The sequence below is a fragment of the Euprymna scolopes genome, chromosome 23, assembly GCF_053919585.1.
Source record: "Euprymna scolopes isolate OS-2025 chromosome 23, ASM5391958v1, whole genome shotgun sequence".
In the NCBI taxonomy this organism is placed as follows: domain Eukaryota; kingdom Metazoa; phylum Mollusca; class Cephalopoda; order Sepiida; family Sepiolidae; genus Euprymna; species Euprymna scolopes.
The window spans coordinates 12378022-12403963 of NC_136504.1; the positions used below are offsets into that span (position 1 = coordinate 12378022).

A 25942-nucleotide genomic window follows, 5' to 3' on the forward strand; every position below is an offset into this window, starting at 1 on the left:
TCGCATGTTGCTCAACTGACCCTGCAGAAGCTGAACAAATTGGGCTATGAGACTGCCTTATTAGCCATATTGACAGCATCTCTCGCACACCGATTATCACTTTTTCAAGCATCTGGACAACTTCCTGCGCAAAATATGCTTCAAAAGCCGAGATGATGCCGAACCGACCTTCAATGATTTAATCATTTCTCAAACTTCGGATTTCTATACTAATGGGATAAATAAGCTTGTTTCTTGTTGGCAAAAATGTGTCAATTCTAATGGTTCTTATTTCTATTAATAAAGTTTATTATGAAAGGAGTTATGATATTTTGAAATTAAACGTCAAAAACGACATTATTTTTGCAATAACCTAATACAACTATATTGTTTAATAATAATGGTTCATATACAGTTTTAATATGCACACATACTATTAGGCTGTTAGATTTAGCTTAAAAGAAAGGAGTTTGACTGCAAAAAAGTTAGAATACGAGTTATTAGTTAAAAGTTAATCTGTCTCTTCACACACACAAATTCTTAAGCTGAAATGTTCTTACTTAGCTCCCCACGAGAGCAAAGTTAGACACAAGGGCAGTTTTTTATGTGAGGAATATCCAGCTTCCCGAGAAGGGGAACTATAGACTTGAACAAAACTAAAAAATGCCTCAAGAAAAAATTCTCCTTTACTGACCAAGAACTAAATTAAGTGTAACATCAAAAAAAAAAATGTTACATATTAGAGATTCTATGCTAATAGTGACTAAGTTTGCTAGTGTGGATTTTAACAAAGGTCACACTTAGTGCATTTCATCATAAGTCAAATCTGGCAGTTGGCCAATAATGTAGAAAAATTGATAATCTAAGGCGATATGTTACCGTGAAGGCATTACTTTCTACATAAAAACAAAGTTTACTTTGATAGCAATTAGATGAAATGGTGCTGACAAACCAAAAAAAAAAACAACCACAAAGAAGCGGAAAAAGGAGCCCATGTATAAACACCCCATGTATGGAGAACTTTTATTTTTTATTGAAAATGTAACACAGATACACTTTGTTCCTAGAGAAAAGGTAAAAAAATAAGTTGAAATATTTGCATCTTTGCCTTTCAAGTGAAATACATCAAAATGTGATTTTTTAAGAAACAAACATGAATCCCTTAGTTTTTAGATTGTGTCATGAACAAAGCAAACATAATTTTTCACATGATCAGACGATTAATAAATATAGATTACATTGAAACAGACGAAAATTAAATATTCAATTCATGCATTTGTATTGTTCTTCATATTTTCAAACTACAGCACGTTACATTTATAACTAATTTTACTTAACAGTTAACTAGTTAGTTTACTTAATCGGTACCAGAAATACATTTCATACCGATTTAAATCTATAGAAAACAGACTATTTTAATGGACAATTATTAGCAGAGACAAATTTTTAATTGCTTTTTAATTCAGGTGCATTCACATTTAATTTGGAACTAAATGCTAATAAGACGATTTTTATGATTTCATTATGTTGCATACAAAAACAATTCAGTTTCAACTAAAGTGGTGGAGTTAAAAGTATACAATCTGACAGAGAATTCCCAAAATTTGAAAATATCCAACCCCAACTCGTTATCTTCCAATATTCAAACTTTCTGTTGATTCTTCCGAAATTAAAATGTTGGACTCAGACTCATGCTAAAAGTTCAGATTGCACAACTCAGGCTTCCACCTTGTACTTTGTTGGGAAACATTATATTCACTAATTAGTCTGGAAGTAATTGGCATTTTAATGGATTTGGTCACCTTCTTGGGGGCCATATATTTTTTAATTATAATGAATTATAATCATAATATAATAAATTATAATGCCAATTACTCCAAGACTAATTTAGTAAACATAATGTTTCACAACAAATCTCAACAGAATTAAACATGCATGGTAATATATCAAAAGTTGATCACAATCCAATTAGTGAAGGATAGGATTTCCAAGATGGCAACCAAGATTGACTGTGACATCCTTATAATGCTACGGTCACCCCCCTTCAAATGTTTAAGAACATTATTTTGTAGGATTAAAGATGCCTACTAATAAAATATAGGTCTAACATAGTCTAAGAACCGGAAATGATTTATATTCATGATAATGTCCACTATATATTTCAACTTATTTAATAAGTTTCAAAAACGGTGTTGATGCTTTTTTTTTTTTTTTTTCTCAGAAAATCTCCTTCATGCTGTTAGGAATCAAAACTTGCCAAGTTTCTGCCTCATACTTTATCAAATATAACGTTTACAATTTCAATACAAGAGAGAAATTTGATCTTGGTAGACTCAATGAATAAACATGGCTTCGAATCATCCTGCAATGAAACGTTTTATTATGAATAACGTGCAAATATGTATCAAGGAACTGACGTTGTTTACAAAAAACTTTTTTTTTTTAAATACTTAAGTCTACCAAAAGTGGAGGTAGTGACACTAGCTACCATATTCACGTTTAAAGTTGCTTTGAATAAACATTCAGAGGATATATAGATGTACACATCTTTTCACAGAGCTTGTTGCACTTTTCTATTTTTGCCAATTTGATTTGATACAGTAAATTGCTGCCAATACACACCACAAAGCCTTGAGAACATCATTCATCAGATCGGAATGTTGGCATTAGTCACATCTTTCATACCACGATTGAAAGAAGTGATCAGAAATAATCTTCAGTTTCAAAACCACAAAAACTCTTGTTTCAATTCCTCCTAGATAGTAACACCAACAATTCGGATCTCTTGGCACCTTTTTGAGTTAGTACTTGACATTTAATTCCAAAACTGCCATTATAGAGTGGGTACATCAAACAGTAACGTAAGTCAGCTATATTGGACAAGCATCAATGTTTCTTTCCAAAAAGTTTTCTATGATACTCTAACATAAAATACACTCTAAAATATTTAGTTCTGAGATTGAGTTATGTTTAAAAAAAAAATTCTACTATTTTAATTAGTTGTAATATAAGATTACTTTATCAAGTGATTCATCTTTTACTAATTTTCTGTTTGTCATTCTCACCTTCAGCTGGTAGATGTTATTTTAGATGTTATTTGCCCCCCCCCCAACTACCTCCAGTGTATATCATTCTCTGAAGTCAAAAGTAATAAAACTATAAAATTCAATGCAGTCCATTATTTACATCAACAAATGAAAATATCACCACAAGTGGTAATACTAACCTGACAAGTAGCAAAATCCAATCCCTTCGCTGTTGAGATCCCTCGATGCTGGAAAGATTTCTATTCTAACAGTTTCTTTCCTCGAACAGCCAGACTTTGGAAACCTCCCCTCCCATTTCCTGCTTCCTTGGCTGTACTAATATACAGAAATTTAAATGTAATATGAACAGACATCTCGCTGCTCAACTACCCAGTCCCGTGTTGGACACAATCCGAAATACTTTTGAAGTCTTGAGGTGAAAAAGAGTAACAACAAAATAGTATTTAACCCTTAAGTAGGTAGGTAGAGAGAGAGAGAGAGGGAGAGAGAGAGAGAGAAAGAAAGAGAAAGCAGTTAGAAAGTGCTTTTGGATTTTGTCTATGTTTTAAAATTTAACTCTTTTTACAAACATACTTTTTTTCAGATTTGACCAATCTAAACTGCAATCAATAACCTAACACGTCCCGTTTTTCTCATAGATTTGAAAGTCATTATTTATTACTTTGGAAGTAAACAGTCTGCAAACTACATTATGGGTGGTACCTACATTTGATCAAACATTCTATGTTGATAAAGAAAAGTCAAAATGATAGCGAAATCAAGAAATGTGTTCTTGGTGCAGTTGGATTTATCATGCAAACATCAACCATGCAGACCATGTTTGAGGCTGTACACACTGAACACAGTTTCACAGCAATGATAAATTGATCAGCCATTTCAAATGAAATGAGAACTTGCACATTCTGTTTTACCATTTAGTAGTGATGGGACGATTCCAATATTTTCCCCCCGATTCTGATACAATTATCAATTCCGATTCTTTATACATCTCTAAATATTTAAGTTTAAAATTGTTATTTTTCCTGATTACCATAAAAACACATTTTAAACGTGCAGATACTTTCTCAAACGTAAAAAATACTCTTGTGGGAGGGGCAGGGGATCTATCGATTTAATTTTACTGATAGCTTAAAATCAAAATATATTTATTATTTCACCATTACTTACCAGCAGTGGAAGATTTTGTTTTAAACAAAATCAAATAAAAAGAAAAAGATAATTAAAGGAATCGTTTTTGACATTGGAAAATAGACAATAATATTTAGAATTCCGATGCAGATTCCCCCCAAATTTCTGATTTTTCCGATTCCTGATTTCAATTAATCATCCCAACCCTACCATTTAGTCTTTAAATTACTTGAACAGTCATACTAAAGATGATAAATTTGTGCAAAATGTGATTTTTTTTTTTTTTTTTTACTTTTTTTCATTTCAAACAAGTTTTTGGGATTGTGTTTAACATGAGACTGTGGGGAGTTGAGCAGTGAGATATCTGTTCACATTACATTTAAACGTTCACAGATCAGTACAGTTAGGAAAGCTTGAAACAGGAGAATTCCAAAGTCTAGAAATCTGCATGAAGAAACTATTAGAGTAGAAGGCTTTCTAGCATCTAAGAACCTCAACAATGAAAGGGGTTTGATGACCAGGATGATAAAAAAAAACATGATAGCCATAAAAGTCTCTTTTACACCCAAGAATGTTACCATTTTGTCTTCAGAATGCATCTAGTTACCAGGATTGTGGAGTTGGATTCATAAGAGTGCTAGGAGTCAAAGTTAAATTGTTTAATCTCTGGAGCATTAATAGTTTGAATATTGGAAGAATAAAATAAGGAATTGGAGTTGGTATTTTAAAATTCAAGGAGTTGAAGTCAGATTTTATACTTTCCAACTCCACAACCCTGCTTATGACTATCACCTCATGAAATTATCAATGATTTGAATACCTAAAAAGAATATGAGCTGATTGAATCAGTTATCAATGTGATGATTATCAAAGTCGTATTTGATTTCTATCACAAGATACGGCAGTTTCCATGAGAACAAACCCTAGGATATCTATATATATAAAAGCGAAAATGTGTGTATGTATGTATGCTCGCTTTTTGTGTATGTCTTCAAAAGGCTTTTTTCCGGCGGATTCTCGAGGCCATCGCTCATTTTTAAAACTTTTTATATCACGTCTAAATGATAATATCTACGACTTAACAACGGTGGTCGCCTCTCTATTTAATTTGCCCGACTTTGAAATGTTAAATATTCAACATTTTCGGATCGGCACGTGTACATTTGTCTTTCTTGTATAATAAAAGCGAAACTCGATTCGAATCACTGGCACACGGCCAGTTGTCTCTAGAAACCGATGTAACGTTTGGTCAATATTGGCTTTGTCATATCAGACAGTTGCTTTCATTTCGAGACGAGACACTCCCCCTAATAAACAGGGAGCTGGTTTTCCCCAAAGTTAGGTAAAAACAAACGGTGTTATTGACCTCATTAAAAACTGTCTCGCAGAAAATGTTAACTGCTCAATAGCTATTGCTTACGATCGCCGCATGTGCATTAAGCTTTTTCGTATAAAAAATAGAAGCCAACAGACTTGCGGTAAATAAAACACTGTCCCGCACTCAAAGTTCACGTCATTAACTCGTTAAAAACGGGCACTTGCCAGGTCGTACGTTTTTTTTTCACACTTTACTATTTTCCAACTGTGCGTCAAGGCTTTGTTTTTTTTTAAAACAACAAACGATTTTTCTTTTCATTTACCCAAAAACACACGCCTACAAACACCTGGGCAACGCCGGATACCCCCCTCCCCTGCTAGTATATATATAATGCAAAACGGCCGCACGTTTTTGTATATCTAAGAAGGGCTTTTTTCGTTGGGCTTCTCGGTGAGGTTACATTTATTTAAAACTTTCCTTATACTTCCTAGATTATAATATCTATGATTTGCGAAACGACGTCGTCTCTACATTTATTTGGCTCGATTTTTAAAAAATTCCCTCTATTCCCTCCTTAACCAAAACTAATCAAAGTAAAGTGGATCGCCTGGCTTTCCGGCCAGGACCTCCAGAAAAGCGATTAGCTTTGATCAATGTTGGGGAAACCCTTCATATCAGATATCAGACAATTGCTATTCATTTGGAGAGCTCCCCTTTTTGTGGGGAGCTGGTTTTCCCCAACATCATGAGGAAGCAAAATACGGCAGAAAGCTGAAAGCTTAACTGGCCTTCAGCCAACGTTCATTTCTGCGCCTGCGTGCTTCTTGACTTATTCAAGTCAACTTTTTTATTGACATTGATAAATTTGAAAACTTTTTCGCTTTCTCTCGCATCATAGCATAGCAGTAAGATGTCAGCTTTTCTTTCATTTTCTTTTCCGCCTTCGCGCCACAGGTTCGAGCCTGCTTGCCTACTAACACTTTTTTCCCCCTCCAAACACCTGGGCAACACTGGGCACCCCCACTAGTATATGTAAGTGATAATGTGTGTGAAAACACTTCTCAATCTATATACTCAACAAATTTTTAATCTACAGACTTGAAATTTAGTATAGAGAGTATTCAGACATATGGAAAAAGTTTCATTGGTTTGTATCCAACAAAGGGCTACTAAGGGGTCAAAATTGAAAAAGTCATCAGAATTTTATCTGTTTGTCAAGTTTTTCACAAAGTTTGAAAACACTTTTTAAAGATCTTGGCAAGTTGGTGTAATGGTTATTGTACTTGACTCACTGACTTTAGATTTTGGTTTCAGTAGCAGCTCAAGCCCTTTTTTTTTTAAACTTACAAGAACTAAACTGTTTAGAAAAAAACATAATACTTGCATGCACATGTCTCAGTTTTTTTGTTTTTTTTTACTTCATTATTTTTAAAGGAATTTAACATTACATTTAATACTGGGCAACACCGGGTACATCTAGTATATATGTATTAATGTTGAAAAGGTTAGTATGGATTAGTATGGAATCCATATTTTTGTTTCAAAAACTAATTGCTATTTTCACTATCAAAGGGCCACCAATACTAACTTTCAATACAAGCTGAATTCACACGTCCCTCTTTGAAAAGAAGGGTTTCATGAACGAAAATGACAAACCCAAACTTTAAGTACATTCTTAAAAAAACAAAAATGCGATACTGTTAGCGTTCCCCACGGCAAGTGTTGGAAAGTAGGGGAGAAAGAGAAAAAGAAGTATGACAAAAGGAGAAATGGATTTACCAACAGAACAATAGAAAAATAGGAAGTTGTTCTCAAGTCACACAAAAGGAAACTGACATGAAGTTGTTGGTCAAGGTGTGGCAGTGAATGGGAAGAAAAGGACAGGATATATATTTTAGAGTTATTTTTATGTGTAGTTTTAAGTAAGCCATGGATTTTGTGACAGGAACTGTTGAGGACAGTCTTGGGTTTGCAACAGCTGACGACAGTTATGGTTGACAACAACTGTGAGTTAGACACAGAAGCTCGGAGATGGAAAATGAATTGATAAATCAACTGATGAACACAACCTTGACATTAGATATATATGTGAACCTTAGCATTCAGAGATCCGATGGTGTCACACACATGCAGGGTGCGACTGATATTTACAGAATGTGTCCACGTTAGTGTTTTATTTTATTTTTTTATACTTTGCGACAATGCACCACCCTCGGCAGTCATCAATATGTGAAAGATGATGACACTGTCAGAAGAGAAGACGAAGAAGAAATCCACAGTACAATATTGGAGTCAGCGACTGTTGTCAAGTGCGAGACCATGTGCTTTTATCACAAAAACTAACTTTACATTAAAAACACTGAAACTAAGGTCACCTTAAGAACTGTAGCAAAAACAAACCATTTGCCACAAACTTTTGCAGCAAACTCAACCATATACAATCAAGGCCAGCTACCTCCCAAATTTCCTCCCAAAACTGAAAACAATCTGAGCAACATCCACATACATGTTCATGATGTTGCCAAACTCATCACGGACCTTGATGCCAGCAAAGCAATTGGTCCTCACAATGTTCAAGTTATAGTACTCAAAAAGCTGAAACCGGAAATAGCACTAATTCTTACAAAGCTGTTCAATCGATGCCTGAAGGTGAAATACTTCCCAACACTTTGAAAAACTTCATTAGTTTGCTCAGTACCTAAAAATACTAGAGATCAGTCTTCTGCATCTCAGTGTAGATTAATTAGTCTTCTGTGTGTCATGAGTAAGTTGCTTAAATACGTTTTAAATAGAGATGAAAGACAGAGATTGAAATTGTCAACCACCTCAGCAAAAACAACTTACCGGCAAGCACTGGTTTCCATCCTGCGAGATCTATAGCCGATGTACTGACTAATTTCACATAGGATCAGTGAATCTATCGCTAGGGATTTCCTCTCTAAAGCAATAGCTCTTGACATATCAAAAGCATTTGATAGGGTTTTGCATAAAGGTCTACTACACAAGATTTCCAGTCATGGAATATCTGGAAATGTCTTCTCAACTATCAAATTTTTTCTCTCTGATAAATTTTACAAGTAGTCATCGATGAGTAGAAGTTCAATGCTGGCATACTTCAAGAATCCATCCTTGGCACAACGTTCTTCCTTATCTTCATCAATGATCTCCCAAATCACATTCTAAGTTCATTTGTCAACATACATGCAGATGACACTACCATCTATGGCAACACTTTAAAGACCAACAATGATCAAGATCTCTCTGAGTCTCTCTCCTCCAACCTTGAGGATGTGGTACAATGGGATAAAAGGTAGCTGGTTAATGTTAATGCACCAAAAACCAAGCTTCTATCTTTTCATTATAAATGCTCTGATCACCACTTGGCGCCAACTGATATGAATGGTTCTCATCTCAAAGAAGCTCCTTGCTTTGACAAGCTTCTGGGTCTGACTTTCACTCCTTATCTCAAATGGAAGACCTATATCAAATCTGTTGCCAAAATCACTAGAAAAATGGTTGCGTCATTCTACCGTTCCAGAAGGTATCTCACTCCTGATGCAATTCTCTACTTGTATAAGAGCCAGATATGTCTTAAAATGGAGTACTATTGCCACATCTGGGCAGGAACTGCTCAAAGACCATAGAGTTAAAAACTGACTTTAAACCTAATGCACTTTTCTTTTCCCTGCAAATTTTGTGAACCGGTCCCTACTCTATCGTTATTTTCATGGTAGCTGGAATCTATGATCCCACTCTGTCAAACTTTCACAAAAAAACACTCGTTTAACTACAACCACTATGAACAATGTCCTTTACTTTCTATCTGTGCCTAAATCAAAATGAAAATTCCATGAACAAAACTTCTTTTCTAGAACTTCCCACCTGTGAAACTGTTCTACTGGTCTGCTTTCCAGCTGACTACAATACGGTCGTCTTCAAATCCAATGTAAACAAGTTCTTGGTGAGACATCCCCTTAAATAATCAAATTATACCCAATTTCCACCACTAACCTTTACTACACTGCTGTAGTTAAAATGCTACAGTTGTATTCAATGGAAAATACCTCAATGTTTCTATTAAAAATACAACCCAAATTAGATGTAAGAATGGTTACCTCATGAAAATAATTAGCTGACCATGAAGAAGTGTTCTTTTTGAGTAACAGCTACAAACAAGCTTTTATTTTTTTCCCTGTGAGTTCAACTTCAAAAGGCTAGGGTGAGTGTATATCATCTTAGTGGTGATGTAGACCTATTTGTAGTTAAAGTAGATGAAAGTTTACTGCTACTTCAGGCTATTTCAGGTTGCGATACTACATCCTGACTATATAGGATTGATAAAAACGCAATTGTTCAAATACCAACATTCTAAGAGGTTTCAGAGTGTTGCTTTAGTATTTGATAATTGATCCTTAAGGGAACGAAAATATTATTAAAGTAGATGAGACATTGACGAGACTTTTACTTGAAGAGACTTAAAACTGTCCAATTTAATGTCCCAATAGACGACAAACCAGAGAGATTTTTACATCTCCAAGAGGAAAAGATATGGATTAACAAAAAGAAATCACTTGAAAAAGCTTTGAAGAGGGCGAAAGCTTGCTTCATATCTTTAAATGTTTCTTTTAAGGAAAAAAAAAAGAAGCATATCATTCGTTTTGTCTTTGCTAAATTTCAAATTTTAATATTCATTTCATAATGATATTTCCCCCCAAAAAAGTGCCATACTATTCCTTATTAATGAGAAAGCTGAAAAAAATTGATGGCTGAACTTTGTCCTTGCAAATATAAGAAACATGAGGGTGATAGTGAAGGTGTGCATTTTCAGTAATCTCGCAGTCATTAGGAGCAACTTCGGCACGTCTGCATTACATGGACAGTGCCATTTTTTTTTAGTGCTTTTTACTAAACTGTGACCAGGTGGCGCTTCTCTCCATTCAAATTGTTTATTAATTTAAGAATTAAAACTATAATATGTTGCTGACCCTTCAACAGGCGCCACAAAAAAATTAAAACCATATTTTGTTACAGTTACAATTTTACTTTAATTCAAAAAAATGTTTCCGGGGGGGGGGGGGGGATCAATGTTGCCTTAATGCAAAAATTGTTTTATTAAAATCATTTTCTTACACAAACTTTTCAATAAATATTTTTACAATTATATATTGATACATTTTATTCAATATTTTTGTGTTTGGAAAAAAAATCTTGTTATTTATTTGTTATATTATTTGACCAAGAAGAAATTGGAGTTATCGACCCCTAATAATGGCGCCGTCCATGTAATGCAGAAGTGCCGCAACATCAAATACAACTACTCAGCACTGACAAAATGGTTTATCATTAGAGCTAGGACAACAGCATATTCTTTTCATTGTTTGACACTCGAGTGTATATCCATTAATATCTTATATGCTTTTATATAGAGTGGTGTGGTTATCGGTTGATAAACTGTGTCAGATATATACTCGAGAGTCAAAACAATGATTAGAATATTGTTGTCATAGACCTATTTATCATCAAGCGAATATTTAGGAGTAACATCTTAGAGAATAATAATGCTGATGGATAGAAAATCAAAGTAACTTAATGTCTGATAAGATAGTGGGACCATGTGCTTTACCGCTTGACAACAAACGCCTATGTGCTGTGCACTTCTCTTTCATATTCTCTTCCGGCTATATCGTTCTTACATTGGTAGCTGCCTGGAGGGTGTGCACAGGTTCACAAGTATAAAAACAAAAATAAAACAAAAGACTGATACATTCTGTTGAACTGAGTGTATGTGGAATCTCATTACGAGGAAACAACCCTCTAAATGTTAAGGCCCACATTTACATCTTCTGTCAAGGTTGTGTTCATCAGTTGCCGTCGACTCATCTCAATTTGCTTCAAGCCACAACTTGCATTCCCAATTAAGTTCCAAACTTAAAACTGTCCTTAACTGTTATCTGAGCTTGAGTCTTAAACTAACTCTAAATATATTGACCTCTATTGTCTGATTGTCCCAATAACTGCCACATCTTGATTAACAATCCTATTTTAGCTTCTTTTGTGTGCCTTTGTGAACAACTTCCTATACCTTTGTTCTGTTGATAAACTTATTCCCTTCTTTTTTGTGTTATATTTTTTTCATCATTTTTTTTTAAATTCCTAACATTTAAGGGGGGGGGCGTCCATAGTATCACAACAATGACATTTCTGATGGAACCAAAATAATTGCTGAGAAATCATATGATGTGGTTATAAGGCTGAGTGTACAAATTGATATACCTGCATGATATATCGTTTCAAGTTCACCATCTGATGTGTATTGTGGAGTAAAATCATCAAGGATAGAATGAAACTGTAGTTGTATTAATTTTGTATACATTAAGAAATGAAAGAATCAAATTGAATAATTTTATTTTAAAGATTTATTGCCCATGCATTTATTATTTCTAAGTCATCATTTCTTCAGTAATTCTCAGTGACACAAACAAAATATATTTGGGATTAATATTTTTTCTTCAAAGTTTTAACTTATTGCATTTTTTTCAATCTTTTGTTGGTAAACATCAAATAAGATATACAAAAGTGAATATTTCTTTTTGGTTATCACAACAAATGCAGTGTTTTTCAACTAAAACATGTCATGGTGCTTACTAAGTATTAACAATTACTGCAAAAGCCAGGTAAAATTATTAAAATTATCACTTAACAAAATCAACAAAATTAGTTGCTCCTACTGACTGTGACATTACTAAAAATAAGTTTCCAGATTTTTTTTGTACGAGCATTTAAAATTGTTGTAAACTCTTCAAAATTCAGTATGTTATTGCTATACATCTTATGAGATGACTGACCAATTTTTAAGATTTCAGGTCCAAACGAACCACTACAGCAAGAATTGGAATACATCCTACTAAAGCGAGATTATCACAGCTGGTAAATTTCAAAAAGGCAATCTGGACGTGAGGACACTTTAGAAGAATGATATGCACAAAAATTTTGTTTTAAACTTACAAAAAATGCCACAAAAATGTATGAAATACTTCAGACTGCTTTTGAACCAGCTTGCATAAATCAAGCATCAGTTTTTGAGTAGCATAAGAGATTCAAGGAAGGCAGGGAGTCTGTGAGAGATGATAAGTGTGGGAGGAGTAAGGAAGTCCGAACACCAGAGTTGATTGCCCAAATAAAAAATTTCATGAGTAAGGACCATTGTATCTATAGAGACAATAAGTGCACAGTTTGATATCAGTGTGGAAACTGTACACACAATTATTCATGAGGAACTGAATATTCAGAAGATCTACGCAAAGTTTGTCCCAAGTGTGCTCCATCCCTGTCCCAGACTATTTGATCAAGATGGGCATCAAAACAATTCCCTATCTTTGCTCTCTATGACTTTTGGTTATTCCGTAAACTCACGGAAAACCTTAGAGGCTGCCATTATAAAACAATTGAGGAGATGAAAGAGGCTATGACGAGGGTCATTGAAACGCTCACACAAGAGGACTTCTATGGGACCTTCCAGAAGTTGTTGGAACGGTACAAGTGTATTGCAGCTGGAGGAGATTACTTTGAAGGGGATTAGAGTTTCATGCGTGTATTATCAATAAAAGTCTCTGTATGAAAAAAAGTCTGGAAACTTATTGAAGGAACTTTGTATCTATAAAATGTTATGCTTTTATAACAAGGATACAGAAAACAAAACAATGAAAAACACTTATCACTGGTGATCATTTTAAATATAAATTGCTGACACAGGCATCATATTAAAAATTCAAGATGGCTAAATAGCCAGTTCTTTTAATTTGGTTGAAATTGTACATAAAAATGTATGCTTTTATAAGAAAAAGGCTTAAAAAAATGTATTTTCTTATTCTTGAATTAAACAGCTTTTCAATTCTGCTTGAGATTTTTTCTTATTTCATTATACTTACATCATTATACTTTAAAAGTCATATCAGATTTGTACAGATTATTTAAGATTTACTGGATTAAATAGCAAGAACATAACATGATCATGTTGATAGTTATAGTCATATTGAAAAGAAAAGTGGTCTCATTCTTTGTGTTTTTGTCTTGAAAAAACTGACGCACAATACATGCATATTGAGATGAATGGGGGTTACGAAAAGAAGGGACATATTTTCAAAAAGTCAATGTACATTTCAACGTTGCTTTTTGTATACTTTGTAATAAGTGGTTCTATAAGACAAAAAACGAACACAGCATTTCTATGAATGCAAGCTGATGAAGCCGAGCAAAGTATTCTGGAAAAAATGTGATTGAATGAAGATAACCATAGATTAACGAACGACAAGCAGTTTGAGTAGTGATAAAGTACGTGAGATATCGAAATTATGTAGATATTGAAATTATGTATATTATTAAAAAATGTATATTATTATAAATTATATTATTATAAAGTACGTGAGATATCGAAATTATGTAGACTTCAAATAAAATTAAAACAAAGCATATGTGATCCTTTTGCGAATCAAATTTCAGAATTTTTGAGTTGAAGTTCAGACTACTGTTCTCATCTTGAGTGTTATTTTCACAACATTTCGGCCAATGTAACCTTTGGCCTTCTTCAGGCATATCTTGTTAAACATGGGAAGCAGTACAAAATTTCAAACAAAACACTTTATTTAATCCACAGAGATAGCATGCTTTCGTTACGTCAGCCATTACCAGGTAGAAGTCCTAGAAATTCACAGTTGTATTGTTGCCTGCACTAAGAACTCAACCTTCAACCTCCAGAAGAGTGTAACTTTTACAACTAAATTTTATCAAGTACTTGATCCACAACGCCATTTGGATTCTGCATTAAACAACCCAAGAAAGGTTGACATGCTGTAAAGCAAAACAACCAAACCAAACCGAACTTGAAAACTTGATAGTAGGTATCACAAACCAGCTTAGAGTTTACTCTACGAAAATAAGTAAATCAAATGAAGTTTTCTTCATTTTCAACTCACTTTTTTTGTTTAATGAAATTTCATCTTTTCTTTTTATAAATGTACAATTCTTTCTTGTATCATTTATTTTTTTAAAGATTACTTCAAGGTACTATTTTCAGTTACAACGATTTATTTTTAAATGCTGATGATTTTTCAAATGGATGTGCATGATATTGTGTGTCTCTATGCATATAAAAACAGAATCATTATAAAGAAAAATGGCTACCCATCAATATAATTAATTAGATATGTGAAATTGTCTTTCACAAAAACCTCAGTTGAAAACTTTAGTGAATTAAATTTTTAACCTATTAGATTGTTTCCCTATGCTTTTACATAATCTAAATCTGACTTTTTTTCTAATTGAGTTACTGCTAAAACCGCTCTTGATTGATCTCTACTGTGCTATGAATCATATTAAGAAGATTCAATGTATTAGCTGTTGAAATGATTCTTATATAAATAAATCATTAATCAACTGTCAGTCCACCACCTTGTTAATGCTAAACTTCTTTCTGACCAACAATATGGATTTAGGCAAGCTCGTTCTACTGTAGATATTCTAACGATTATCTCTGAACATATAAACCATACATTCAACAAGTGGAGCTAGGTCAGTAGTGCTCTCTATATACAAAGCTTTTGACAAGTTCTGGCATGAAGATACTCTCATGAAAATAATTTGTACGGTATTACTAGAGGAATATTTAATATAATCAAATCCTTTTTAGTCAAAAGACAGATGCAGGTTGTCTTTGATGACTATGCATTCTAACAACATAGCGTTAATGTGAGTGTGGCCCAGGGTTAGTTCTTGGATCATTATTAATCTTAATATTCATAAACAACTTCCTTGATTAAATTGTGTCTTAGATGGGTATATTTAATGACACCATACTTTATTTGGACAAAACGACTGTACACATGTTCAAGACAAAGGCTGGATCCTAGAAAATGACTTAATCTGTAGTGGAATGAGGATGTAAATGAATGGTAACATTTAATGCTACTAAGACAAATCTCCTTTCCTTTAACATATATAAGAAACCTTTTCAAATACGGATCGCCATGGTTAATAAGTACCATACTCTATCATTCAAATTCCTCAGCCTAATGTTCACAACTAACATGAATTGAGACAAATACATAGAAGATATTACTAAGGCTGCAAAGAAGATGGGTTACCTTTACCAAGCTAGAAAAATACACCTGCCAGTATTCTGTCTAAAGCCATCATTCACCCATGCATAGGTTATTGTTGTCACATTTGGGCTGGTGCATCAACCACTCGTTTCTTCCTATTAAAAAAGATTAAAAAAAAAAGAGTTTGTAATCTAATAACCAAGCTCCAACCCCTGCCCCTGCAATGTTACATCTGTGTGCTTGCTTCACAAGCATTTCAATGACATGTGCCAAACAAACTTGCAGCACTGGTGCCTCCTTGATGTAGATAAAATCCCTTCTCTTCTCCGTGGAGGTCTCCAGGTGCTGAAAGGCTTTCTACTCTAATAGCTTCCTTTGATAAACTGCTTACCTTTGTAAGTCCCTCCATGTTCCCGGTTTTATTTAAATTTTTGCATATTGGTTCAATCAGGGACATATATGCAGAAATTTAAATGTAATGTGAACAAAAATCTCGACATGTAACTCCCCACTTAGGATGTCCCTATAGATATAGTTTATAATCCAATGTAGTAGTCTATTAAGTCTCGGTGGCAATGTACCTTGTTTGAGGTGAATATAAAAAATAATAAAAAACACTCGATTATGCTTTGATGTCATTTTTGTATGTTTTATTTTTTTTTCAAAAAGAAATGCGATTTTTGCCAATGTTTAGATTAGTTTGATCTAATAATTATTTTCCTTCCATTATAATTAATTTTCATTTTACCACAAGATGACGTGATACATTTGTAAGGATTTTTCACTTGTTTGAAGCATTCTTAATTATACATTGAAAATTGCCTTATGATCCAAGAAAACGGCAATTTCTCTATTGCAACAAATTTGAATGGTCATAATTCATTAGCAAATTGTACTATCAAAATAAATTTGCTATCAGTGTTTATGTTTTATGAAGATCCATGTGATAACATTAAAAGTTTTTTGGACATAAGGAAAATTAAATTTTGGTTTGGGATACCTACTAATAGTAAAACTTTGGAATTTTTGTCTAATTTGAGAACATATATAGATTTTTTAACTGAACCCTTTTTAATTGATGGGAGTAGATTGTTCACATTCTATCAGCCATGATAGGTAGGTAGAAGTATTAATTTTAGCTTTTGTCACTTATAATAAGTATTGAACCGATTGTTAACCAACGCTATTATCTGTGACACCATGTATCCATATGAACAATTCTAGGATGAATTTTAGGGGTCTAAAACCTAACCTTGTCTAGTTGTGTAGTATTACTGTTTTTTTTTTTTTTTTTTATCAAATTTAAAAAGATGCATCTGAAGAAGGTCAGAGGTTACATCAACCGAAACATAATGAATATAACAACCGAAATAAGAATAGTAGAACACGCCTAAAATTCATACTAGAATTGTCTGCAAGAACAAAAAATAAAATGAGTCATCACAAGTTGAAAATGAAGAAAATTTCATTCGATTTACTTATTTTCGTAGAGTAAACTCTAAGCTGGTTTGTGATACCTACTATCAAGTTTTCAAGTTCGGTTTGGTTTGGTTTTTTTGCTTTACGGCATGTCAACCTTTCTTGGGTTTATTAATGTAGAATCCAGTTATTTTAGTAAAAGTTTTTTTGCTTCAAGTTCTTTATATGTTCAAGTATTTATACATGGCGTTTGGTTTGGTGTTTTGTAGAGGAAAATTGCTTTTTTGTTTTTGACTTTGTAGAACATGATTGAGTTTTGCAAAAGAAAAAAAAAAACACCAATGTTTAGTGCATTTTAGGCCAGGAAGTCAGGATGCCGGTATCTTCAGACAGCACCAGTTCAAGTTTGAAAAGATATACTTGAATAAGGTCAAAGGTCACATCATGGATCGCCATTGAAGGGGATGGGAATAATTAGTGGGCTTTTATAATAGTTGTGGGGGGGGGGTAATTTTTGTTCACTTGGACCTGTTACGGTGTTACATAGTAGAGACCCCACGCCAATTACTAATTCTTTTCTAAATTCCTGATTCCGATCCTTTTTAAATTTCTAAATATAGACTTGTTTTTTTAGTGTGTGGGTGTGTGTGGAGGGGTCAGATTTCTACAAAAACCTGTGCAATATGTGCATATATTAGTGCAAATGTAAAAATACATTAGTAGAAGGTGATCTATAGATTTTAGTTTTACTGGTAGTTTAAAATCAATAAATATTTATCATTTTAAGTTTAAAATCAATAAATATTTATCATTTTTAAGTTTAAAATCAATAAATATTTATCATTTTAAGTTTAAAATCAATAAATATTTATCATTTTAAGTTTAAAATCAATAAATATTTATCATTTTAAGTTTAAAATCAATAAATATTTATCATTTCATCATTGATACGAACAGTGGAAAATTAAGTTTTAGACAAAAACAAAGAAATAACAATAAAAAGATTGTTTTTGGCATCAGAAAATAGGCACAAATTTTTCACATTCCAATACAGATTCCAATACTCCAAAAGGTTCTGATTCTTTTTATTCCCGATTCTGATTAAACTTCCCACTAAAAACTAATAGAAATGTTTTTTTATATATAATTTTGACCAAAAAATCGTTTTAGTAAAACTTATATAGCAAACCAAGTTTATCGCTGCTCTAAAAATCTAACAATTAAATTTAACAATTTTTTGCTTTGCACAAGAATTTGGCGCTTAATCAATATAATAAATGAAAAAAAAAAAAAAATGTTTTTAAATAACAAAATTTTTTTTTAATTAGAGGGAAAAAATCTGAAGATAGCATTAACTCCCGAAAAGAAGGGAGTGGTCGATCATTTTATATCATAGATTCATAAATGAATCTGGTTTAAAAATTAAAAGGAATATTATTTTTTTATTTTTTATTTTATAATTAGAAAACTTGGTACTTAATAATCTGAAGATTTTAACATTATTGGACAGAGAAAATTGATCACATTTTTTAAAACATTTGGAAAATTTAGAAAACCGAATGTTACATTTTTTTTTAAATGATTAAAATCACTGAATAATGAATATGTTGTTTTAACAATGAAAATCTCAGAAAAAAGAAAACAATTTTAATCATTTAATGAAATACAAATAACATTATTTGGTTTTCTAAATTTTCAAATAAAACTTGTGAAAGATGCAACGAATTTTCTCTATTCAAAATCTGCACTAACCATCCAATCCATATTGATTCAAACTTACGGCACCTGTCAACAATATCAGGCGGGTACCTTTTCTTTCTCCATGAAGGCTCGACAACAAAATGAAGACAAAAAAATCTTCTATCAATAAGTTGTTTTAACAGCAAAAATCTCAGAATAAAAAAAAATTTAATCGCTTAATAAAAAAAATGATAAACCATTCGGTTTTTAAATTTTCAAATTATTATTGGATATCAAATCACAAATTTACATTAAAAAAAAGTACTAAACTTTAGAACTTCCATGGCAAGTACTCGTCTGAGCTCCAATCTCTGCCCCCCCCAATCTTTCACGATTAACACCCGTCTAGCTGAAACCACTGTCAAAACTTTTCCCCACTCTTTATCTGTGCCAAAGCCAAAACGTAGATTCCATGAACAAAGCTTCTGTCTTAGAAGTGCACGTCTGTGGAAATCTCTTCCGTTTGCCTGTTTCCCACCTGACTACAACCTGGATGTCTTCAAGTCCAACATAAAAAATTCCTGATGAACCGCCCCCGTAAGTAAGACACTTTATCAAATCTCCAATACTAATGATTACTACAATACTATCCCATTGATTACTGTACACGCAATAACCCTTCCGAGTGGCTTCCGGGCCTTGATAAGTGGTGACTACCTCGTAAAAAAAAACAAACAAAAAAAAAATGGTTGCTTTTACTGGTAGTTTTTATTTATTCTTTTCAACTTTGTTATTTATTTTCAATAATTTTTTTAAAAAACGATTGGGAAATTTAAGTAGGACGTCCCCTAAAGTAAATGTGGTATTATGGTGATTGATGATTCTAGCGAAGAATAGAATAGATATTTTTTAGTCATAGAGACAAAGATGATCGACAACATCCATTTCCCCACACTTTTAAATGGCCTTTTGCCTGATTTGTCTAAAATGTGAATTTTTATATATTTTTTTGCAAATAAATAATTCAATGTTTAGTACCTATTCTGTACTCAATTAGGAGAAATCCTTCTAAACTGAGGCAAGTTTTACTTTCGGTATCAAGTCCAGAGTGTTCTTTTCAAGGGAGTATGATCCTTGATATAACAAACAGACTTTGTATCGAATTTTGTCTTCGGAGGGAAATGGGGTAAGTAAATAGAACAACTACGGGCAGGCAAAGACAGGGTCAGATTTGTTTGGTTTTCTTGATATATTTTTTTTTAATAGATAAAATGCCATTTTAGATCCCACACTGTCTGCCAAACTCCAGCCCCTGTCGCATCACTAGAGTATTGCATCCTCATGGTTGTTTTACAAGTACTTCCATGGAATGTGCTCCAGTGAACGTATTCCATCTCTACCGCCTCTCAACAAAAATATGTGACCCACCCAATAACACAATCACACTTAGTAGAAATCCATAGATACCTGAAGATTTTCTAATCTGATGTTTTCCCTAAAATTGCTTGTCTTTGGAAATTTCTCCCTGCTCAGTTTCATGACTGTATCAACATGCATAAACTTAAATGTATTGTGAACAAACATCTTGCTACCCAGCTCCCCCAAGTTGCTTTCCTTCCTATAAATTTGGTCTATTACAGTAGTTGTGTAACAATATGCCTCCAAGGTGAGAAAAAGAAGGATACGATAAAGTGGAGAGCAATTCTTTTTAAAGTACCTAAAAAAGATCACCATACTAATTTCCACACACACAATTTAATTATCACGAAAAATAAACATTTCTTTTTTTTCATAGTGCCATACGATCAATTTTAGATTACATCTAATAAAGGACAAGTTTTCTCTTGACAGCCACTCTGGATTTCAGTTTAGTGTCAAGGGTTAATAAAAAAGTGCTTATTTTTGTTTACTATTAATAATTAGTAGGACCTGTTTCCTGAAATTACTTATGGAAAAAGAGGAACCCAAGAAACACTTACTCCCATCTCATAACCCCATATTACTATTTGTATTAATCAAATGTTACATTTTTTTGTTGCTGTTTAATAGATGTCTGGTGCCCTTATGATAGCACTAGAAATCCAAATTAAAAAAAATAAAAAATATAATAAAGAATTGTAATGCTGAAAGCTTAAAATAAAATAAAGTACTGTCTATGTTTTCAACATTCAAAATTCTATTTTTAAAAGCTGGAAAGAGAAACTAGGATACTGAAAACTAGTGTTGGGACGATTTTTTGGAATCGGAAAAATCAGAACTTTTTGGGGTATTGGAATGAGAAAAATTTGTATCTACTTTCCGATGCCAAAAACGATTTCTTTAATTATTCTCATTTTGTTTAAAACAAAATTCTTCCACTGTTAATAGTAATGAGAAAATAAATATTTATTGATTTTAAACTAATAGTAAAACTAAAATCTATATATCATACCTCACAAGTGTATTTTTACGTTAGAGAAAATATCTGCACATTTAACGTTTTTACGATAATCGAGAAAAAATAGCAACTCTATAGCTAAATATTTATAGATATATAAAAAATCGGAATCAGTAATTGTATCGGAATTGGGAAAAATATTGGAATCGTCCCATCACTACTAAAACCGTACAAAAGTCAAATTTATTAGCAAGTAACTATTGATAATAATAAAGGTTTTGAAAATTTCATTTCATCATCATTTAACGCTGATGAAGAAATGACGATATTCTCCTTCTCAAAAAAAAAAAAAAAAGCTTTAATAAACGTTAAATTTACAATTTATATGTGATGTTAGTGTACTAAATTCTTAAGTCATTTTATAAGATGACGCTTAATGAAATGTTTTTCACTTTTTTTTTATTAGTTTATTCAAGCTGGAGATAGGGCATCCTACTGGATTCCAAACATTCACCCACTATCTCAAATATTCCAACGAGAGATCATTCTGAGATTCTGACCGTCCATTTAAGTGCAATTGTTGGAATCTCTCCTGCACTTGATTCATCGGATATATTTGCCAGGTATTTTTAAAAATTAATTTTCATGAGTCCAGTTGCTTCTATAATTACTGGAATGATTATACAATATAATGTACGGATGCACATACGAGCAACAATAACAGTAATAGTTTTATCTGCCATTCTTAGCTCAAGTGTATTTTAGGTGCACTTTTAATTTTAATAAAGAAATGAATATAACTTATAAATATGTAGTGTTTGCTCAATTACTTAACTATGCACCATTTAAAACAATCCATAAATGTTAATGTCAGAAAATGTGATAGATTATTACTATAATATACCACTGTAGTACAGGGTGACCAAAAAAAACGGGCCCCAACTCTAATTAGGCCTCGTTTCTTAATGTTTTGTTCGAATGAAATGAAACTTCGGTCATAACTAGTTTATTATATTCAAAACATCACATCAAAACACTAGGGTCTTTGGCCTTTTTTCTCCATTTACTGTAAAATGCTCAGAAAAACAATTGAATGTCCTCTGTTTTTTTTTTTTTTGGTAACTCTGTATTAGCAATCAGTAACGTAAAAATTATGTATTTTACTAAATAAATTACCTGGTGTAATGGGTATCTATCTTGATACACTTTACTGAGAGAGTGAAAACTCACAACTTTCTTTAAATAAAAGAAAAAAAACTAAAACATTAACTCTGACTAAATAGTGAAATTGATTAATTTAATTGAAAAATATCTTTTTTTCATAACACTGATCAAATTAAAATAAAAAAATGATTAAACTTAAATAAATAACAAAACCTATTGTCAGTTATTCCGGTCAATAAAATAGGGGAACATTTCGCTTTACTTCACATAAGATGCTGTTGTATTTGATGTCTGCGTTTATTATTTTAAAGGTAACTGGTATTATAAAAGTGTGCAAAGTGAAAGCATTCCTTGATGCATATTCAGATCAGATGTCAGAGTGTGAGTTCACTCAACTAACCATAAAGTGAAATCGAACCATGAAGAAAATAGGAAACCAACATGGAGACATGTAAATAATAAAATAATTTCATGTTAAAAGAAATGATTTTTGTTTGTAAACAGATAATATGAAATGATTAATTCATTGCAACATTGCTGATATCACTGAGGTTTTGCAAACGTGTGCTTGATTATTAGTGCAATTACAGCAATACACTAGTAAGCTTTTTTGTTTTAATCGTAAAATTAAAACAAAAGGTTTGGTGTTTCTGTAGTATAATGGGATTTAAAGCAAACACGTTTCAGGTGAAAACACTATTACATACTTACATGTCATGTCGAAATTAATATAAATACCAAAAATTACAAAAAAATGATCCAATAGAAAATGTGCTTGATCTATATTTTACAAAAAAAACATAGATATTACTGATCCAACAGCTATTATAGTTGGCCGAAACGTAAAACAACAACTATAAAGATAAGGTTAAGAGTTCGCAAATAAATAAAAAGTAAAACTTATCAAGATAAAAAAATGCTCAACACTATGAAGGGGAGCAAAAACAATAATATTAAAATGAAAGATGAGGAATAAAATTTATATATCACTTTATTATGTCATCAGAACAATAAGGAAAAGTGAAAGGGAAATTAGTTATTATCACCTGTAAGTAAGATTGAACCTTCAACCACCAAAAGACTGTCATTTTAAACTGATTATTAACCAACGCGTTTGACCATTAGATCATAAATCCAAATAGATGATAAGAAAGGTGTAGTCTAAAATTCTATCCAGGTTCCAGAGTTCAACTGAATGCACCTGAAAAAGGTCAGAGGTTACAGTCAGAATAATCCAAATTCATCATTTAAAATCTTATTTAAATGAAATGATTTAATCATAAAATTAAATCCATTATTATGCATTTCTCATTTATTCTTTCAGAAAATATGTCATTTTGTAGGAAATTTTGTTTTTAAAATTGATTTTGCTAATATGTTACGAGTGCGACGAGAGACATTAATAAAAAAAAAATTGTTGTGTTCCATTAATTGAAAAATCCCAGAGCGAATTTTTATTTTATTTAATTTTTTTTTAGTAATTTTAACACGAATTAAAAATTAATTTTTATTTTTTTGGTGATTTAATTTTTAGATACATTTAATAGAATAAAGTTATTTGTAAAGACTTCTTTTTAATTGTTGAAATCTGTAATAGAAGATACTACTCACGTACGCGGCAGCACATCTGTTTGGCATGACAGGTGTGGGAATAGGGGAAAAATAGCTGGATACTTTTTATATGTGGCATCAATTTGCATATGAGGGGAATAGCTGCTCTAAGAAAGACAAATTGGGGAAGGGACAAAGAGTTGAGTGTTTCACAGCCGTAAAAAACAGCTTGAAGCTGAGATTTGTTGTTGGTGTGAATTACAGTGTTAGCAAAGATGTGTTTTATCAGATTTCCTTTCGGGATTACAAAATTCCAGTATTTTAAAAGTTTCAATTAAGTCACCCTCTCATTCTTCTCTTGTATAATAACTCAATCTGGTAAATGTTGAGATCGGCGGTCTAAACAGAACGTGATAAAAATTGTGTATATGCGATAAAAATAGTTCCTGTTGTTGTTATTATTATGGTTATTATTATTATACAACGAACTGTTTAGAGTTAAAATCGGTTTAATATTACGCATGCAATCAAAAGAAAAACACTTAAAATGTGTAAATGTACTCGAATAGAGATTTTAACAAAATGAGATTTTATAGGGGTCAGAAATGTTGTATTCTTCATGGATACATATTTATTTATGCGTATCGCTCAATACAGTGTTAAAACGTCTTTCCCCCTATTACTATGCAATAATAACATTAACTTCCAAAACATTCATTCATATATTTCCCCAAAACTTTTAACCTTGATGGAGGGGAGACTAAAACCTGCTGCTATGGTATCAAATGATCTGAAATAATTTTGAAAATAGGATACGATTATGAATATCTCCATCCTTATGCACTGTGAAATTTACTTTATGCATGAAAATCAAAGAGGGGAGATAGACATATGAGAAATATTTGGAATCAAGTCTCCCCTTGGTGTTATCTCAGATCATTTGAAACCATAGCAGCAAGTTTTAGTCTCCCTTCTATCAAGGCCAGAGGTTTTGGGGAAATATCAGATATTTTGTAATTCATATGCAAAACTAGGAAAACAAATGACTATGAGTGAAACATTTTATGGCTGTAAAAAGTGCCAAAAATAGGCTCTGGATGATGGATGATCCCCTTAATGTGTGACCGTAAGGGCAAATGTCACATAGCACACTGCACAATTCAGGTCAATAGTTTTCCAACGAGCCTTCATTTGTTAAATTCTGATCAATAGTCACTAATATTTCGAACTTCTAAAATTGCCAAAAGGTGATATATATATACATATATATATATATATATATATATATATATATATATACATATATATATATATATATATATAAATACTAGCAAAAGTACCCGTCGTTGACTGGGTTCAAAAACAGCCTACAGAAAATGGACTCTGATTTATTAAAGTATGATAGGTTATGAAAAGGAAGGGTTGTAAAGAGATAGCTTTGAATTTGGGGGTATCAAAACCAAAGCAAAATATGATTAAAGTAAAAATAAAATACATAAACCCCATAATTTATTATATCATACCTGTTCACACTGAAACACTTATCACAATATTCTGTTGATCTATATTAAAAAACCTTGTTAAACTTTGTGACATATTTCCATTCTATGGAGGTCAGGCGCAAACGAACACCCCATAATTTTATTATACCATATTTCTTCAAACTGAAACATAATTATCAAAGTATACTTACGCAGATAGATATGAAAAGTCTTCATTAAAGTTTGTGCCTATTTCCATTTTATGGAGGCCAGGCGCGAACGCAGACCCCACAATTTTATTATACCACCCTATTTAAGTTAAAACATACTTATCAAAGTATTCTTATGTACATCTATATCAAAAACACTTGTAAACGTTTTTTGTAATTTTAAATTTTTTTTATTTCCATACTTTGTGGACCAGGTGCGAACGCAGACCCCCAATTTTAATGAACCACCGTTCTGCAGGATCAAACATACCCATTCCTGTGTCTCGATACATCTTCTATCATTATATGTAATCAGTTTTTTAAAATAGTCAACCATATAGAAGCCTATTCGTAACCACACACACACACATCCAGCTTTATATATATATATATATATATATATATATATATATATATGTGTGTGTGGATATATCTATACTCGTAGCCAAATTGAATATTCAAATGCTCATATCTTTGGTTCTACATGAAAAT

The 25942-nt window shown here is 32.3% G+C and overlaps 1 protein-coding gene across 7 annotated transcripts in view; it reads right to left on the reverse strand.

Moving 5' to 3' along the window:
* The window catches only part of LOC145245758 (uncharacterized), a 315536-nt gene that overhangs the window by 277907 nt on the left and 11687 nt on the right, over nt 1-25942 (reverse strand). The gene's annotated exons all lie outside the window — the stretch shown is intronic.